Raw genomic sequence first — 4,712 nt, forward strand, 5'->3', positions numbered from 1 at the left:
GCCCATATTAGGAGCCAGGTCATGCACTCAGTCCGCTCATCAGTTATTGGAGGTCACTCTGATATGATGGGAACTCACAACAGAGCAAGGACTTACTTTTATTGGCCCAAGATGAAGGATGACGTTTTCCAGTTTGTTGTTGAGTGTGATGTCTGCCAATGTAACAAGCACAAACTTTCTTCTTCTGCCGGACTTCTGCAACCTCTTCCTATTCCAGACACAACATGGCAGTACATCTCTATGGACTTCATTGAAGGCCTACCATGTCTTTTAGGAAGAATGTTATTTAGTGGTGGTTCACAGGCTGACCAAGTACAATCACTTCATTTCTTTGAGCCATCCCTTGACAACAATTTCTGTAGCCAAGGAATTTATGCACCACATCTTCAATTGCATGGCCTGCCAACTTTCATGGTTTCAGACAAAGATAAAGTATTTCTCAGCACCTTTTGGCAGCTCTTGTTTAAGTCCTTAGGCACTCAGTTGAACTTTAGCACCTCTTACCATCCTCAAACTGATGGTCAGACTGAGAGGACCAATGCTTGTTTGAAATAATATTTAAGATGCGTGACTAGTTCTTCTCCTAAGTTGTGGCTCAACTCGTTGGCATTGGATGAGTGGTGTTTTAACACCAACTACCATACAAGCCTCAAGATGACCCCATTTCAGGCCTTATATGGTTATACACCACCACACTTAGTATTTCATGTACAAGCTACTACTTCAGTTGCTGCAGGGCAAGACTATCTGCAAAAAAGAGACCACATGCTTAAAATTTTGAAGGAAGATTTGACAAAGGCTCGAATGAAGCAGTTTACCGATGCTCATAAAACTGACAGGTCTTTTTCAGTTAAAGATTTAGTGTTCTTAAAGTTACAACCATACAGACAATCATATGTGGCTTTGAGAACTAATCTGAAGTTGTCCGTAAGGTATTTTGGACCATTTGAGGTTTTGCAAAGAATTGGAGTTGTGGCCTATAAACTCCAACTGCCAGTGGGTTCTAGGATACACCCTATCTTCCATGTTTCCTAATTGAAGAAGAAGATTGGTCAACATGTTACTCCAGCTTCTAACTTTCCATTAGTAGATTATTCTGGTGCTTTCATAGTGCTTCCAGTAGCCGTCTTGGATTCTAGACATATTCTCAGAGGTGATAACATTGTTCTACAGGTGCTCATTCAATGGGATGGATCTCCACCAGAAGATGCAACTTGGGAAGACGCCAGTCATATCCATTCTCATTTCCCTGATTTCATCATTGAGGACAAGGATGTGCAAAAGGGGGAAGGGGAGGGGGGGGGGGGGTATTATCATGTAACTAGAGAGTTTATGAGTTGTTATTCTTGTTATGGGCCTGTTAGCCTTTGTTATCCCATTTAGGAAGTTATACCCACTTATGTTATTCCCTTTTTTAGGGAACCTGAGTAGTTATTACCACCAATGGGTGATTGAGTAGTATTGCGGCTATTTATTGGCCAGGGTCTTATAAGAACAGTTTTCATGTTGAAATTAATCTAAGATTATCAGGCTCTTCCTTAAATTAGGAGAGAAGGTTAGTGAAGTAATTGAATTTGATATTCCGTTTAATGACAAAAAATTTCTTCAAGAACTAAACATTTCATGCTAAGGTAATATCTCCTCAACAAGGTGGTTGTGTGAAGGAAAGAAGTATTCAAGATCAAATGATTCTTGCTTCAGAATTAACCAATGAGATTGACATCAAAAGAAGAGGTGGCAATGTGGGGATTAAGATTAGGACTGCACAAAACCGAACCTAAACCGTGAACCGGACCGAAACCGTTCGTTTATTAACCGAACCGAAGTGAAACCGAATCCATACGGTTTAATCATGATTTTCAGTTTTAGATAACCGACTGTCCCAGTTTCGGCTGTCGCTCAAAACCGTTCCGAAACAACCGAGAAAACAGAATACGCCTGTAACAGTTCTAGCCGTCGATATATATATATCCAATTCATCATAACTCTCTTTAGGTTTAATAGTTTCCTTACTTTTTTTCGACAGAACATAACCACTCTCACTCTTTTTCTTCCCCCTCGGCTGCTACTCCTCTCTCTTCCAACATAGAGATTCACCATCGCTCCATCACCAGATTCATCACAAACCTCTTACTCTTCTTCTTCTTCTTTCTCTGAATCAACTAATTAAAACCAAGCACCCATGCAAGATTCATTGTAAGGTTTCATTGTTTTCTAATTGATTATTTATATAGTGCAGTTGTAGCAAGATCTTTTTATGGGTTTCTATTGAGTTTTTGAAGTGGATTAAAGGTTAACTGTTTTTAATTTTGTGTTTTTTTTTGCTTTTGCTTAGAAACCATATGAAGGAATCAATAATTATAGCAGCTGAACCAGATGCAGTGTTCAAATCAGATGTTAATGATTGAAAAAACAAGCGAAAGATGAACAAGTTTGGATCTAAAACTCTATTTTACAGTATGGGTTTTGTTTATTTTTTCTGATTGTTGAGTTAATTTGTTTTATTTTTACTGGATTTTTAGTAAAGTTGTTTGATTCGATTTGTAGGAGGAAGTTGATGGGAAGAAATGGAAGTAGTTCAATGAGAGTCATCTGATTACGACAATACAGGTACAATTAATGAAATGTTCATGATACATGCTCAAATCTGAATTATTTTGTTTCAATTTTTTAATTCAGTAGATACCCTGGTTATGGTGTTTTGATTCATGATTTTGTTGGAAGTGCAGGTTGGAGTTGGAATGATGTATGACATTGATATGGATGTTGTTGCTGTTATGGATAATGGGAGTAACAAGATTTATGTCTCTAAGGTAAAAGCATTAACATCAAAAATTTCCAATCAATCTATGTATGACTTTTGTTGTTTCCAGATTCTTTTATCATTAGAAGATTATTTTCTTTCTTCGTATGTGTGGACAGTGTATCCATTGATACAATAATAAAGCTATGGGATGTAGAATTTGGAAGCCTTCTCAGAAGTTTGAATGGTCACAGGTATGAACCAACAAAACATTTGTTTCTTTGAGGCCATATTTGTGGTAGTAGTGATCACTATTGTAGCTTGTAGCTAAAGATGGTTCTGAAGATTTGCATTTTTAGTAAATTTTGCCCAACCATGTTCATTTGTTTCTGTTTTAGAATAAAACTTAGATTTGTTCAAGCACATGCATAACTGTCATTTCACTTCAACAAGTTAGAATTCATTTGAGATCAATTTGTCAAGCACAAAATCTGTACAAACGTATGTAACAGTCTAATATTTCATTGCACAATTCTTATTCTCAGCATTTTTAACTTCTAGTTTCTTATCTAGTCATGCAATTGCCATCTGATGTTTAGTTTTGGTTGGTTGTGATGCAGGCCTCTGTTGGAGTTGCCAGTGCAGTTGGAGACTTTGGATGCCCACCCGTTCATGCCAGAATAAACAAATCTGTTGGATTTTTTGTTTTAGTTATTAGATTTTTTGTTTTAGTTTAGACTGTTGGAGTTTCTGATGTATTTGACACTTTAAAATAATCTGTTTGACAGACAGGTTAGTTTATAAATTTCTGTCTTTAACAAAATTGTCTGTCAGTTTTGTGAATTTTCACTTAACCAAAACGGGGACGTTTAAAACCGCAACCGGTGGTTTCAAAACCGAATGAAACCGAGTAGTCTAAATGGCTTCATCGGTTTTCAATATTGGAAAACCGAGTAGTTCGGTTTCGGTTTTATTTTGGCCAAAAACCGTACCGAACCGAACCATGTGCAGCCCTAATTAAGATTAATATTTCTCAAGCTTACGATTCTCTCAGTTGGGATTTCTTGTTTCAAGTTATGAAAAGTTTGTCTTATCATACAAATGCATAAAATAGTTACAAGTTCTCTTTAATTCGGCAAAAAATTTATGTTATGGCCAATGGTGGTTCAGTTGGTTTCTTTTCAGTAAGAAGGGGATTGGAACAAGGAGATCTTTTATCTCCAATTATGTTTGTTATGGTGAATAGAAATGTTAATCGGCATACTCACGTATTTTTGCTGACAACATTTTTTTTTCTTTTTTGTAATGGGGATTGAAGAAATGTGAGGAATCTTATGAAGAGTTTGAGTGATTATGAATAATCTTCTGGTCAAATGGTGAATGTCACTAAAAGCAAATGTTTTGTGGGATACACTAGTTAAAATAAAAAAAATATAATTACTACAGATTGTTAAATGTGGTCTAGCTTTTCTGATAAATACTTAGGAGCGATGTTGCTTCCAGACATAGTGAAATTTAGTCATGTTTGGGGATGTGTTGAGATGCTCTAAAGCTTTGGATGGGTAAGATTTTCTATTTTTAAGACAAACTATTTCTTATGAAACATGTTTTATATAATATTCTCATCTACGACGTGTTGTTTATAAGTAGCTTAAGTTTTTCTTAAAGAAATTGATAAAATCATTAGAAATTTCCTTTGGTATGGTGACCCAGTTACTAGGAAGTTAATAATTGTAAAATGGGATAACATTTGTGATCCAATTGATGAGGGTGGTCTGGGAGTTAGAATGTTAGAACTAATCAACAAAGCTCTTCTTATGAAGATGTTGTGGAGAATCCAATTAGGAAATTATGAATAACTCAATTATTTGAAAGTTAAATTCAAAATAAAGAATGGAGAATGAATTTAATACTACATAACATCCTCCATTCGGCCTGGTATCAAGTGGGTTATGAATGATGCTAACAA

General features: G+C 36.0%; 1 long non-coding RNA gene across 2 annotated transcripts; it reads left to right on the forward strand.

The window, feature by feature from the left end:
* The first annotated feature begins 2,018 nt into the window (after positions 1–2,018).
* LOC113323781 lies at positions 2,019–3,581 on the forward strand. 2 transcript variants are annotated; one of them, XR_003347840.1, is made up of 6 exons: positions 2,019–2,196; positions 2,336–2,457; positions 2,548–2,610; positions 2,730–2,813; positions 2,923–2,997; positions 3,364–3,581. It is a non-coding gene; the product is annotated as an uncharacterized LOC113323781 (long non-coding RNA). The 2 variants fall into 2 exon arrangements; XR_003347841.1 differs by having other exon boundaries at positions 2,336–2,431.
* Positions 3,582–4,712: the final 1,131 nt, after the last annotated feature.

Source organism: Papaver somniferum, chromosome 11, assembly GCF_003573695.1.
Source record: "Papaver somniferum cultivar HN1 chromosome 11, ASM357369v1, whole genome shotgun sequence".
Lineage (NCBI taxonomy): Eukaryota > Viridiplantae > Streptophyta > Magnoliopsida > Ranunculales > Papaveraceae > Papaver > Papaver somniferum.